This window comes from Cucurbita pepo, chromosome 18, assembly GCF_057944985.1.
Source record: "Cucurbita pepo subsp. pepo isolate OVF chromosome 18, ASM5794498v1, whole genome shotgun sequence".
In the NCBI taxonomy this organism is placed as follows: Eukaryota; Viridiplantae; Streptophyta; class Magnoliopsida; order Cucurbitales; family Cucurbitaceae; genus Cucurbita; species Cucurbita pepo.
In genome coordinates this window covers 4,656,990-4,672,967 of record NC_141815.1, presented here as the reverse complement: position 1 = coordinate 4,672,967, position 15,978 = coordinate 4,656,990, and the positions used below count along the sequence as shown (strand labels likewise).

At 34.0% G+C, this 15,978-nt stretch overlaps 1 long non-coding RNA gene and 2 other non-coding genes across 3 annotated transcripts; 2 read left to right on the top strand and 1 right to left on the bottom strand.

Annotated features, from left to right (window-relative positions):
• Window positions 1-1,189: 1,189 nt before the first annotated feature.
• Window positions 1,190-1,295, bottom strand: LOC147787155 (small nucleolar RNA R71). The gene has a single exon (XR_015414110.1). It is a non-coding gene; the product is annotated as a small nucleolar RNA R71 (small nucleolar RNA).
• Window positions 1,296-6,581: 5,286 nt separating this feature from the next.
• On the top strand, window positions 6,582-6,653 carry TRNAQ-UUG (transfer RNA glutamine (anticodon UUG)). Its single transcript has one exon. It is a non-coding gene; the product is annotated as a tRNA-Gln (tRNA).
• A 1,929-nt stretch (window positions 6,654-8,582) lies between these two features.
• LOC147787153 (uncharacterized) lies at window positions 8,583-10,085 on the top strand. The gene is made up of 3 exons (XR_015413855.1): window positions 8,583-8,837; window positions 9,047-9,348; window positions 10,039-10,085. It is a non-coding gene; the product is annotated as an uncharacterized LOC147787153 (long non-coding RNA).
• The last annotated feature ends 5,893 nt before the right edge of the window (window positions 10,086-15,978 follow it).

Genomic DNA, 15,978 nt, shown 5'->3' with positions numbered 1-15,978 from the left:
TCAAAATTGTTTGAAAATATGTTCAGATTAAATGAAGTACAATTAGTATATGTTAAAACGTTAACACTTACTATACCTTCGAAATATTGAGATATTCATGATTAGAGAATCAATAATAAGAAGACAAATTGTTTTCTCTTAAAGGATGATATTTGTGTTTGGCAGTCAATTTGATTACCATCATATGGAATAAAATGAAAAGACTAGTAAAATGTAATTCTCTAAATCTTGAAGTTAATTACTTTACATGTGTGTGGATCTTGCTTTTCAGCCAAGATAATCATTGACTTTTATTGAATAAGGCTACAAGGTAAAAGATATTTTTACTAAATGCAACTTAGTCTATTTTTTGAAATGTTAAAAAAAAAAAAAAAAAGACTAAAATTGAAATCAATTTATGTAAATCAATCCAGACATTATGATCCGATCATAAGTAATAGTACTAAAATTAGTGGATACAAAGTTGAATTGATTTCCTAACTCTAACCATATGATACAATTTTATAAAATTGTCTATGAAATAGGGATTGCATTGTGGACATTTACTTCCACTATTTTAAGAATTTTTCTTATTCTTTGTAGCTAAATTTTCTGCTACTGAACTTATACTTCCACTATTTTAAGACTTTTTCAAGAATTTTCCACTATTTTTGAATTTTAGTCCAACTTTCTAGCCATTTACTTCCACTATTTTAAGACTTTTTCTTATTCTTTGTAGCTAAATTTTCTGCTACTGAACTTATTTACTAAACTTACTGCATAATTGAGTGTATGAACCCACCTATTGGTTCAAAATTTATTTTGGAGCCCAACTGAATCTGAATAAGGTGTTTGAAAATTCAGCACTGATGACTAATGGAGAAGAGAGCAATCAGAGCATATGCACACCAAGCTTGGAAGAGCTAAATACGTACAATATCAGACCAGAAACTCATGGTTCCAAATGTTGAGATAAAACTTATGATGTTCCAAATGTTGCAAACCATTGGACAATTTCATGGACGACTGTTAGAAGATCCCCCTACATCTAAAGTCAATTTTTGGGAGTTAGTAACTCATTTCAACTCAATGGAGTGATTAGGTTTATTCCCTTATTCTTTGAAGGATTGTGCTAAATCATTGTTGAATACTTTAAATAGTCTAGCAGAATCATTCTTGATCAAGTATTTTTCATCCACTAGAAACTCATGGTTCAAAAATGAGATTGTTTCTTTTCAACAGTTTGAAAATGAAACACTAAGTGAAGCTTTGGAGAGATTCAAGTAGATTCTTAGAAAGTGTCATCGCCATGGATTACTCATTGTATCCAAATGAAGACTTTCTACAATGGATTGAATATTGCTTACTAAACAAGTTGTGGATGCTTCCACCAATGAAGATATTTTGTCAAAGACATATAATGAAACTTATGAGATTCTAGAAAAAATAGCATCTAACAATTGTCAATGGGCCGATGTGAGGAGAAATCTAGAAAAGAAAACACGAGGAGTACTTGAAATTGATGTTTTGACCTCTTTCAACGCTTAATTAGCTTCGGTGACTAATATTCTACAAAATCTAGCATTGGGATAAGGCTCAATCACTAAAGCACTAGTCCAAGCTACTACTAAAATGACCCAAATAGCAACCGAATCTTGTTTATATTGAGAAGAGGAACACACTCTTGATCAATGTCCAAGTAATCCGACTTCAATTTCTTATATGAGGAATCAAGCTAGTCAAGGCAACCAGAAATTGTACCTAAAGAAATTCCAAAATTTTTATGGAAGGGTCAAAGTTCCTATGATAAAAAAATTAAATGGAAAGAAAATTACCATCCAAGATTTGGACTAAAAAATCAAATGACATATGATCCTCAACAAGCCAACACCAAAGGGAAAGGATTTAGCCAAGCTCAACCGATATGGAGAACATCTCTTGAGAGCCTAATAAAGAAATATATGGTCAAAAATGATGTTGTGATACAGAGTCAGCAAGCATGCTTGCGAAATTTGAAAGTTCAAGTAGATCGATTAGCAACTTACTTATGAAATAGACTTCTTGGAAAGCTGCCAGCAGATACCGAAACACCAAAAAGAGAAGGCAATGAGTAATGTCAAGCAATATAATTGAGAAGTGAGAAAGAAATACTCAGCACGGGAGAAAACTTAAAGAACATAGAGACAGTCACCCCTAGGAAACTACTAAATAGAAGAAGCAGAGCAAAAATGCAAAAACAGTGCAGTCTCCAAAATGCAAACAACCGTCAACATTGAAGAAGAGAGTAGAACATAAATACCAACACCTCTTTCTCCACAAGGTATAAAAAGAAAGAAAGAGGAAGCCCATTTGAGAAGTTCATGGATATTTTGAAGGAAATTATATAAACATATCACTCGTGGAGGCTTTCAATCAAATGCCAAATTATGTGAAATTATTGAGGGATGTGCTCACTAATAGAAGAAAGTTTGAATTTGAAAAATTCAAGGTAGTGGCACTAAATGAATAGTGTAGTGCAATATTGAAAAATAAGATCTCACTAAAAGAAAAAGACCCAGGCTCGTTCACCATTCCCGCATCAATTGGAGAAAAGGAGCTAGGTTGAGCATTATGTGACTTGGGGGGCAAGCATCAACTTAATGCTTGGAGAGGCTAGATTCACTACAGTCACCATTCAACTAGGTGATAGGTCCATCACTTCTCCCAAAGGAAAGATCGAAGACATTTTAATTCAAGTTGATAAATTCATATTGCCAACAAATTTTATTATTTTAGACTATGAAATGGACCGTGATGTACAGGTTATTTTGGGGAGATCATTTTTAACGATGGGGAGAACACTAGTACATGTCGAAAATGGAACCATAACATTAAAAATGGGTGACAAGAAAGTCAAATTTAATATCATTGACAACATGAAATATCTAGCAGTAGTAGAAGAATGCTCAACCATTTATGAATATATAGAGCAACTCATAGTAGAGGAATGGGATAGTTAGGAATGTGAGCAAAAAGAAAACAACCACTTGAGTAAATCACATAACAGTTAACAATTTTAAATGAATTTAGCAGCACTTTTGAGACACTAGAATTAGAGGTAAGAATAAGTTCACCGATGAAGCATCTATGGAAAAAGCACTGCAGCTAGACTTGAAACCACTACCTCCTAACCTTAAATATCTGTATTCAAGTGACAAAGAGACACTACCGATCATCGTCTCAGAAACATTATCATGAACCCAAGAGGATATGATCTTAGAAGCGGGTTAAGAAGCATAAGGGGGCGATAGGGTGGACATTGGTAGATATAAAAAGAATTAGTCTTGCATAAGATTCAATTGGAGGAAGGAAAATTTAAACCAATTAAGTAACAAAGACGATTAATCCAATGATGAAGAAAGTTGTTAGAAAAAAAATTATCACATGGCAAGATGCAGGAATACTATATCCAATTGCAAACGCATTAAGGTCAATCCTATTCAATGTGTTCCTAAGAAAGGAGGATAACAACAATGACAAATGAGAACAATGAGTTGACCTCCACTACAATGGAGCGTTTGTATGGGATTATAGACGACTGAACAAAGCGACACGTAATGACCATTTTTCCTTACCATTCATTGATAAAATGCTTGATTGAGTTACTTGAAGTCACATTATTGCTTTTTTTATGATTATTCGGGATACAATAAAATTAAAATCAGTCAAGAAGATCGAAAGAAGACAACATTTACATATCTTATGGAATTTTTGCACTTAGACGGATGCCCTATAGACTATGTAATGCTCTAACAACATTTCAACGATGTATGATGACAATCTTTACTTGATTCCTTCACCAAACTGGTGGGTAGTGTTATTTAGAAGTATAATAAGTTTGAAAGTAAACGGTGAACTATGAATTTTGATGAAAATCTAAGAAAATTATACCAAAAAAGTAAATGCTTCTAACTCAAGTAAATGCTTGATTCTTAAGCCAAATTAAAGCTCTTATTTTAGACTTTATAAGGAGCTATAACTGACTTTAAAACCTCTAAAATTCTCTTGAATTTGTGACTCAACTTTCTAGATTTTTTCCTGAAAATATTTTTTAGATTTTCCAACCGTTGAATTTGATGAATTTATGTTCTCTAGAACAAACTTAAATTTGGTAAAGATTTTGGATGAAAAGATATCGTTGATTTTTTACAAGTAGGCACGGTAGCATATATGATTTTCTGGTTCAATGGCATTATCGTAATTTTCTTGAACTTCAATGGTATTTTGATAATTTACCATTTTTTAAAATATTTTATTATTATTTTTCTAAAACTCTAAAAAAAAAAAAAAAAAAAATTAAAAATTTCTTACACCATGTTTGTGATTTTTTCCTCGGTCACCACCTTAAAATTCCATCTCTATAAGAAAATAAAAAATCTAGAATATTTCTTAAAAACTAGAAAAATGAAAATTCTTTGGTCCTTATCTAATTCACTTGATTAGGTCCATCAAAACCTTGGTAAGCCCTATGGTCCTTCCTTTGGATCTCATAGGGTTGTTAAGGGTATCTCAACTAATCTGAGGTATTACACTAATCCAAAAAGTCACACGTCACTAAAAACAATACTAGAGTGGAAAGGGAAGTGGAAGCTCTGCAGACATTGTACCACCTGTTATTGGCCTACAAGCTACCTTTATTTTTTTTCAAGATTGCTATGGGGGTTTTCTAGGTCCCTATGATGGTTTGGCGGTCTTGACAAACATTCAAATCTCAAGTATTCTCATTTCTAACTCCCTAAATCAATCTGGTGGAGTCAGGTGCACTAGGAGTCTCACCCTCTAATCATCTCTCATGATTCTATTACACTTGGACACTACTAGAGGCGTTCCATCCAAAGTCACAACTTAGCAACACTGACGCACGCACTCTAGTCTTAAACTATTTCTACTACTTATCCTCTATAAGGAGAATCACACATTCAATCACCTAGAGCTAATATACTATCAATCATGTATACAATCACACATATAATCACCTGGAGCTAATGTATAGTCAATCATATATACAATCACACATACTCAATGGGGTGATATCATCCCTTAAGCTCCCAGAGCGTAGATACACAAATTTCCATTTGCTTTTCAACGCCTGAGGTTGTTATCATAACTACCACGAAAAAAAAAACATACAACAAGTTCATACCGGTTTTACAACATATCATGTAGTACTAAATTGAGTTAGCCTATATACTGGGATGTGGTGAGCCATGTCGTCGAGCTGAGTCTTAGAGGTGTACGACTCTATATCCTAAGAAAGCCTATAGAATCTAATACCCGACTACTCTTATTCTAATATGTCACAATCCAAATTTCAAGGTTTAAGGATCATACTAAAAAGATGAAAGCAAAAAAAAAAAAAAAAAAAAATTGTAAAATAAAATACGAAAAATTCGATAAACTTTAAATAAAAATAAGGACAAAAAAAAGAAAAAAAACTAAATATAAAATAAAATTCAACTAGAATAGGTTGTTGTCCAATTTATTACAAACGGAAAAATTAATTCAGGATATGAATATAAATTGAAATACAAAAGACCCGAGATACAATAAAGAGTTGATGCTCCAGAATGATCTCCTTTGTGACCGCACAGCTCTCAAACGCTCCTCCACCTCAACTGGCAGCCTATAAACACCTGACAAAGAAAGGAAAAAAGGGTGAATGTATAAATATACACCATAAGCAATCTACTTATAAACTCTTATTGTAATGTTGACATAGTAGGAGACCACAAATTTTACTCTAGGATCTAGATGTATTGCTCTTGTTGTGCGTAGCATTGGATAGATAACTTAGAATACGCAAGGTAACTGGTAACCAATTTAGCAGGCGAACTCTCTCTATCATGTGGAGATAGCATGGTGAGTGCTATCATTCTCATCATCTATGGGAGGTTGCTAGCAAATCCATCCAACAGGCCATGTAGTCGTTAGAGGTCAGGAGCTCTACCTCCTGTATGTGCTAGTTCCATAGACTTCCAACATGATCAATGTCTTCCAACATGATCAATGTCTTCCCACAGGATGGATCCACCATGTGGGGTAATTACTGATTATCTGCATGATTAATGCCCTCCTATAGGGTGAATCCACTATGTCAGATAATCCAACAAACTATCATGTTACACGTCCTTAACCAACCTCATGTCTAGCAGAATAGTACCGTACCGAAGTTCAAAGGGACTTGGAAGCTCTACAGACATTATATTTACTACTATCGGCATACAAGCTACCTTGGAAATACATTCAGCTACGTTTTCACCTCTAAGGAATTTACTTTATTTATTTTTTCCGTGGATGCTACTCTACCCATTAGTTTTCACAAATCTAGTATACAACATTTTAATCATCCACTTTCTTCATATATATATTTCTACCCAACCTACCAGAAAAGTAAGGCATAGTCGGGGTGCAACTCATCTTAGGACTGACTCGGTAGCTTAAAAAGACGAGCTAAAACATAATATACAATATATTTATATTATGTTAAACTAGAGTTCATATATAAGTACTATTTATTTTTTTAAAGTTCAGAGATCTATTACACAAATCTTATAAATATTTGTGGTCCCATGGTCTAGTGGTTAAGACATTGGACTTTGAATCCAATAACATGAGTTCAAATCTCGGTGGGACTTAATGAAATTAAATTAATTGGTTTTATTAATTGATTTTAATTTGTTGAATTATGACACATATATTCAAAGTTTTGAAAGTATACGAAGATACTATTTGATTTATTACAAACAAATCTTGTAATTATTTGTGGTTCTATGGTCTAATGGTTTGGACATTTGACTATCAATCCTAAGTTAACTTGAGTTTCAAATCTTGATGGAACCTATGGAATTTTCTGGATTTTTAATTTCGGATGAAGAATGTTTAGAAAAAATTTGAATTTTTAAAGAAAAATAATAAAATATTACCAAAATACCCTAAAATTATAGATAATTAAGAATATGCCATTATGCTCAAAATTCATCGAATCTCAAGATCCAATTATTGGATTTCCTCCAAAATTGGACACAATCTAGAATGTTCACAACTCACCAAATCCAACGGTTAGAATTCAAATTGGAAGTCGGTAGCTCGCTAATCGGAGAGGATATTTCTGATGAATTTGTCAAAAAATTTAATCTCCAAGTCACGTCGATTCTTAAGGTTTCAACGTCGGTGGAAGCTTTCCCTATAAAGTCTGAAGTTGGGGCAATAATATGGAACAAGAATCGAGGAAGGTCGAGCTCCAAATCGTAAGCAATAAGCGTTTAGATTGTAGGTATCCTACTCTCTAATTTGTTCCAAATACGAGAGCAATTGTCCACCATTTTCCTTCAAATTTGTTCATACAGTTTCTAAACAAGATTACCCACAAGTTTCATGAAGAAATCGAGTGCTAAAAGTACCTTGAACCCCCCCCCCCCCCCCCCCCCCGTCCGATCCGCCATTGAAGAGCTTCAAGAAAATCATGAAAAATTAATTTGATGATACACGATAATTTGTCGTGCAAGGAAAATCTCAACCTGTTTTGGCAGCTATGAGGATTGTTTCCATAGAAAAATATGAAGAGAAATAATCTCAGAAACATGGGGAATTAAAGGAAATCAGTTTGAGTAAAATTTGGGGATAAGTATAGAATTCTTATTTATGATCACTGTTACGACCCTAAATTTCCACATACTCAGAGTCGCTACTAACTTCTCATGCTCATCTATAATGCGGAAATATAACTCTTACATGAAATATAACTGATAACGTAAACTTCAAAAAAAACGTTTAAAACAACTTCTTCTCTAAAAAACACAGCCATGGTCTTACGTGTTTAAATATGAAATACTGAAATTTAGAGAAAACAAAAACAAATACAAAATAATTTAAAACAATGAAATGCAAAACAACCTATTCTAACTTAAGACTAGAAATTCAAATATGAGTCTACCCTATGCACGTGCCACAGTCTCTGCTCGCGATGCCGCCGTCCTCCGTACAAGTGCGCCTTGCCTTTACCTGAAAAAAATGATGTGGCACACGGCCTGAGTATTTCAAAGAATACTCAATAAGTGACCCACTATAGGGGGCCATGCAAATGCAAACACATGCAATCATGATTTAGAGACCTATCTCTAATCATCTTAGGGGTGGCCTCCAGTCTCGGACAAATTGGATGTGTAGTACTTCCCTACACACGACTCACACGTGCGAGTGTGAATCCCCAGGGCGCTCGCACACCCCCTGGACCCTCTGGTCAAGCTAATCTGTAGCGACGTCCGGAGGTCAGCGGAACCCCATAGTGTCATGCATCTCATGAACACCCTCATCTGTGTGCTTTCGCACCTGTGCGCATACGCGCTCATCATACGGTGCGCATCCGCACTCATCATGTAACAACCTAAAATAATGATAATATGTATTTATTTGTTGTGTGTTTGATGATGATGATGATAATAATAATAATAATTATTATTATTATTAAAAAAAAATATATATATATATATATATATCGAAACGAAGCAGCTGCGTCAAGCAGCTGCTGTAAAGGGGGATGAGGGGCGGCGGACGCGTAGGCTGGAGGCGTGGGATGGATGAGTGGATTGTTAGAGGATGTGGAAGCGTATTAGGGCCTTGATTAGGTTTTAAAAAGGAAGAAAAACGAAGAAGAGTGATTAGCGAAAAACCCAGAAAACAGAGGAGGAAATTTTTGAGAATTCGAGTTTTGGTTGCTTAAAATTGGACATCAATCGAGGGTAAAGGAAGAGGGGTTGTTGCTGAGGAATCATTTGAGGAAGGGGATACGGCCACGAGCTGAATCGGACGGTGATTCGAAGGTAACGAAAAACCCATATCACCGAACCTTTAAATCTCGATATCTTGATTCATACTGCATAATAAGTTATGAAATAAGGCTTGTTAGAACCGTAGTTAGAAGATCTATAAAGTTGTAGAAGAAATCAGAACGAAATTCGAGCGGTAGAGATGAAAATTTTGCTTCGGGACACAACGGGTATTAAAAGAAAAGATTTGGAAAAAATGGCAGGGAGGAGAGGTTGAAGACGAGCGCGTGAAGGACACGCGAGGCGCGTGGGAGGCCGCGAGTGGAAGTGCGATTGTGCGCGGATCAGGCGCGTGAGAAACGAACCCTGACCTTGTGTTGGCGCGTGAGGGCGCGTAAGAAGGTATTTTGGCTCCCGATTTGTCCCGTTTGACTCCTTTTGACCTGTCCTATCAAAATTGGTCTATACTTATGTTGAAATTGATAAAATATAGGTCTAATAGGGAGGAATTGTGTTGAAATACTATTAAACGTACATTCAAGGGGGAAAAGGAGTTCGAAACCAAGTAAGTAGCGTATCGATCTATGAACTAGTTCTTAACTTGTTTTACAACATGTGAGTATGTTGTTTACCTGATTAAGAGCTTAGTATGTTATGATGAGCTTTGATGATATTGAGTGTTTATTGTATATTGTGACTGCTTGCCAGTGATGTAAGCATGATATAAATGATTGTCAGAATGTTCTATGTGTTGAACATGATACATGTATGAAAGCATGCAGTAACTGTGAGTATGTTATGCATGTTAATGGAAAGGTTATGACTCTAGATATGCTTATTGGTTGTTGAGCTATGGCTTATTTATATGAGTATGATAGTCTACTAATTCCCGCGGAGTTCCTGGCCAACGCGCTGTGTGCTAAGTCAGGGAGCATGAGTACTCCTGACCGTTGGTATATGAGATAAACAGGCCATCAGAGCAATTAGTAGACGGGCCGTATTTGACCGAGAGCGAGTCTTACATACGAGTCCGAAAATTCTAGATAAGCATATCGAAGGAGAGTCAATAACCTAGCTGGAGGTAGCTGAGATACCTCATTAACGAACAGATGACCCTAGTAAGAGAACTAGGAGTCAGTGATGAATAAAGCCTAAAAACACCTGGAAAGATTAGTTATGAACCCGTGAATGATAAGCTAGCTACTTACTGAGTAATCTAATTACTCATCAAAATTATTATAACTTTTCTTTCCAGATTTAGATGATGCAGGCCAACCGAGGACGAGACCAGCGGGCTAGAGACTACTGAAAATCCATGTCTGGGTCTGTTTATGTAATTATGTTTTCGTTGTCAAGAATTTACTTTGGTCCTTTTAAGTTTTTAAAAGTACTGTTTGTTTTAGTTTTATGATTGGATATCAGAGCCTGTTATTATTGTCGATGGTAACTCCTGTTAATCGCGTTGACAATGAGCGGGTGTTACACATCATCTCTAGGGGAAGTAGCCCTATGCTTATGAACATACAATATGCATGAGGTCCCTCTAAATCCATCATAATGTCTCTTCTGACACAACCCTCTAGTCTCATCTCTTTGTTACTCTAGGTAACACATACTCGTAGATATTTATATTAATATCATTTTCACGCTCTTAGGGTTGTGTCCTATGTCGATCTAACGACATGATGCAATATGGCACTCATCATCATATAGCATGCTCAATATGGAAAACATCATCATATTAAGGTAAACGTCACGCAATCATCATAGTCATCATATTGCCACAAAGTGCATCAAACATATCAAGTACGACATTCATCAAAATATATATATACGGAGCACATCATCAGGTATCATAACCCACACATCATCATAAGTCATATATCATCATAACTCATATACCGCATCGCACGACATAGTTCATACAACATCGTAACTCATACAATTTTTAGCTTATCCTATAGTAAGGCCACTTACCTGGTTGGCCTTAGCCGAAGTACTCCCTAATTTAATTAACGTAAGCTCCCATTCCTCGAGAGCTGCTCTAAAGGTTGCTGGAGTTCGCTTCATATCCCACTGTTCGTCACCTTTTGTTAGTATTTCACATTTTAATTAATAATCCAACTAACAATGTGAAATACGACTCTAAAACGGTCTTAGTAAAAATCGAATTCCAAGTTTTCATTGTTTCTAAATTTTCTAAAACTCAAATTGAAAATATGACAATATTATTTCATGCTGCTTTGAATCATTCAATCCAACTATGGTTTGTTATAATATTATATTCTCTACATACAAACAATAATAATTTTTCACATCTTCCATTTACCTTCTTGTACCTCTTTGTTCTCTTCTCTCTGTATTTTTTTTTTCTTTCTTTCTAGATTATGCAATTATAAAACAATCTCAATCAATTCTGTTCTCCTCTCTTTCCTAATATGACTATCCAATTAACAGAAAGCCATTTTTCAATCTATTCTGTTTTCTTCTCTTTCCCAAATCACTATCAAATTCATTTACGATCCATTCTAATTTTCCTTCATAAAACTGACTATGCATCAATCAATTATGATTTTCTTCTCTTTCCTAAAAATGACTATTCATGCAATTGACAAAACCATTTTTCAATCAATTTTGATTTTCCATAAGAGATCTAAAAATCTAAATAATTAAAAAAAGAGAGATCTAAAATAATTTTTCTATCTCCTTCAAAAATAAAAGAGGAGATCTAACTTACCCATCAATTTTCTATCTCTTCCCTACCTATCAAATCTTCTTCGAGTGAAGTCATTCCTTCCCTATGGCCATTTTTTTTTTTTTCGGTTCTGTTTCTTTCTTTTGCAGATCCTTTTGCACTTGGAGGTGTTGCGGAGATATTTGGAGAAGGTGGAGAGAGGGTCCATACTTTACTTTTCTTTTTTTTTTCTTTTTTTTTTTTATAATAATAATAATTATTATTATTATTTATTATTATTATTATTATTATTTTTTTTTTTTCGGTGGTTACAGTCACTTTTCCTTCAAATGGATGATTCATTTAGCTTGAGAGGAAGTAACTTTAGTAAAAGCATGGAGATCTCAAATGTTATAGAACAAGCTACCCAAGAGATCGATTTTTTGGGTTTCGGGTGAGTTGCAGACCGAGAAGAATTTCTCAAAATTAAAGTTCCAGACTCAAAGTTGTTCATCCAAATCAATTCCTTTAGCTCGAGTGAAGGATAAGGGAGAGGTTCCATGAACAAATCAAGTCTTGAAAACCCCTAGAATTGGCTTTCCAATAAGAAATTCTCTGTTTTTGATTCGGCGAGAATACTAATTTTAAACGAACTTTCGAGGCGAATATCTTAGGCTACAATCAACAAGAAGGTATGAAATCAATCCTAGTTATTCCTTATAACACCTTTAAGTTTCATGATGAAATCGAGGGGAGAAATGCTAAAAATAGAGTTGTGGAAGGCGAGTTTCAGACAGTGACGCAAAGGACGTGCGCGCATTATTCCTATCCAAAGGAAGAAGACGATGACGTGGCCGATTCAATTGAACTGGCCATGTCAACCCAAAATCCCTTCCATCGATTTTTCTCTATTTTAACCCCCCTTCAAGAACGATTCTTATGAAATTTTATTTTATGATTCTAGAAACTAGACACAATAAGAAGTTTGTGGAAGAAAAATTTGAGGTAAGTCGTATAAAGTAAGCTCAAGAACTGAGATCTTGAATGTCGACAATGAGGTAAGTAGCCACCTTGAAATTTTCTTAAGAAATGCATGTAGGAATCGCTTGGATTTCTATATGAACTCTTAACCAAGTATGAATTAAGGATATATGAAAGAAAAAGTCAAAGAATAATGATTTAAGGCCTTGAACTAATCAAATTGCTCGAGATTTAAGTAACGTTAAAATAACCAGCTAAATGAAGTCTACTGCCTATTAAATTTTAATGCTGAGCTTGTTATAATGAGATTATGTATGAAATTTAACGTCATTGGCTAAGGAAAAGTAAGTAAACCAAGAAACACTGTAAAATGACTCTAATGCCCCCAAGGTAATTTACATTCAGTTCATGACCCAGATGACCTCCAAATGCAATGAAACTCTGTAGTAGATCTTATTTTATGATGTTTGATGATGTTGTTTGAAAGTCTATGGAACACGTTAAGTAGCAAAACCAAGAATTAGGGGTAAAATGACCAAAATATTCCGCCACACTTTTTGTTTCTTGCCTCAAACCTTGCAATTTAGTTTTCAAATTTCTTTCATAATGTTTTGGAATATACTTTTTTCTCATGGCTTCTTTAATTTCTTCTCATGTCTCTATTGAATCCTCCTCTTTTCTTCTTCTCTCGGATTTGAGATGTTGGTGATTAATTTCTTCTCATGTCTTTATTGAATCCTCCTCTTTTCTTCTTCTCTCTGATTTGAGATGTTGGTACCAATCACCAACATGATTGGTAAATTCGACAATAGCAAGTCTCATCTTCTTATTTTCACTATAGGTGTTGCAATCAAACACATGCTCTATCTTTCTTTCCCACTGCAAGTATGCCTCAAATTCTGCCATTCCAAAAAAGGGTGGAATTTTGAGTTTAACTCCCCCATCTCTATCTTTATGTACTCTTTCAATCCTTCTAGGTTGCATAATAGTTGCATGGTTATTTCTTCCTCTCCATCTACCATCAACTTGTCTTTCTTGTACTACTATACCTTCATCTTCTTGTAATGTTCGTTCTTGTCTTTGTTGTTGCGCCCTTCTTTCTTGTCTATCTTCCATCATCATTTCCATCATACCTTGAATTGCTTGAAGAATGGTTGTATTAAGATCTGGTACTGGTGGTACTGCTCCTCCATTATGTGACATTTTGTTATCAAGGGACCTCTTCACACTTCTCACAAAAATTTCACTCAGGGACACTCATGTTTAAGGTAAGCTTTTGGTACTAGGTCAAGAATGTAAAGGCTGGCTTTTTTTTTTGTGCAATCTTGCTTTAAGCTTGATTATAACCAATTCAACGATCAATTCTAACAAGCTAAGACAAGTATCTCAAGGATCAAGAGCTTGAAAATAAATGATAAGAACTGAATATATATATATATATATATATATATATATTTTTTTTTTCTCATAACTTTTTTTTTTATTACTGATTTTTTTCTCTCTTTTTTTTCTTTTTTTTTTTCCGATAATATGAGAAAAAAAATTGATACAAAAAAAAAAATAACAATAAAACTATTTCACCTCTAGAGCGGCCAAAGAACGTCGACCAAAAGCTCTGATACCAAATGATAAGCGCATACAATGCTGAAATTTGCAAAGATAGAGGTCCTTCTAGAATCCTTGCAAAACGTTCACAGAGAAAGCTAACTTAACGGATTGATTCCAACCAAGAGCTGGTTAGAAGATGAATGACTCTTAGATCGAACTTGGAATCTATGATGGTCACTCTTAGATACCCAGACAATTCACTCCACAATTAGCTTGATCAAAACAAATTCAATGAGTCGGTTTAAACATCAAACCTAAAGCAAGGTTTGAAAAAGAATAACAGCAAAAGGGTACCAAAAGATAACCCTAACATAATAAGGTTCAGTCACCAACTACAAATTACTAATAAATGCTATTAAATACAAAGTGAAGAAAATAAGGCATTCATAAATTGTCTTAGTAGTTCAACTACCAATGGCAAGTCTTCTAATCACTTTCCAATATCAGCCACTCCATTATTTTCTTGATTTGATTCTTGAATCTTCTTTGTATTGCTTCTTGTAATTGCTCGTTCGGGTACATGGAAGTTATCGGTTGTTGGATTCATATCATAGATGCATAACCCAATACCATCATACTTACGTGCATCATTAACCAATGAGATTGGAGAGCGGCAACTAATAGTGGGGATTGATGCATTTGAGTTAAAAAACCTAAGTAGCAAAACCTTGGGTAAAAATAGTACTTGGTGCAGTTATTGAGCTTACACTTAAATGGTTTCTATATTTTTTAGAATAAATAGATGAATAAGGGAGAAACCCCATGAAAGAAATAGTAATGATTCATATAAATCACTTAATGGTAAATGCCTCAAATAAATCGAACGAGTAACTAATAATCCTGTTATACAGAAAAAAGTAGCTATCATGCCCTTTTCTGACGAAGCATAGAGTCCTACGGTTTCATCGACTAATAAGGTTATCAAATGAATTGTAATGACAGTTGAAATGACCGAAAAAAATATATGAGCTAATATATGCTCTAAAGTTAAAAATATCATAAAAAAAAAAATTTAAAAAGGTCCCTCAATTCAATTATTTGAATTAATATCTGAGACGTGAATTAATTATATTATAGAACTTGTTTTATAATATAAAATGACATGCCGCTAATATAGAAACAATTGAATTGTTTTTTTTATAGAACTTGTTTTATACAAAAAAAAGTAGCTATCATGCCCTTTTCTGACAAAGCATAGAGTCCTACGGTTTCATCGACTAATAAGGTTATCAAATGAATTGTAATGACAGTTCAAATGACCGAAAAAAATATATGAGTTAATATATGCTCTAAAGTTGAAAATATCATTAAAAAAAATTTAAAAAGGTCCCTCAATTCAATTATTTGAATTAATATCGGGGACGTGAATTAATTATATTATAGAACTTGTTTTATAATATAAAATGGCATGCCACTACTCAGACTCAAACCGAGATGCTCTAAGCATTGCTTCCTAAGAGTAGCTTGTCTACCAATTTCACCATAGCGGCTTTCTCGAAATCATAATAACCTATTATTATTCACTCGTCGAGATTGAAAAAAAAATTAGAATAATTTTATTAATTTAATAATAGTTTGATTTTAGAGAATTTTGTAAACAAATTTCTATAATAGTAATAATGATTTGGAGAAAAGAAATAAGGGTTCATAGAATTAAAAAATACGGTTTTAACTTAATCCCTAGAAATAAGGGTTCATAGAATTAAAAATACTGTTTTAATCCCAAGGGTTCATAGAATTAAAAAATACTGTTTTAACTTTATCCTAAAAATAAGGGTTCATAGAATTATACTGTTTTAACTTAATCCCCAGAAATAAGTGTTATAGAATTAAAAAATACGGTTTTAACTTAATCACCAGAAATAAACGTTAAAAAATTAAAAAATACTGTTTTAACTTAATCACCAGAAATAAAGGTTAAAAAATTAAAAA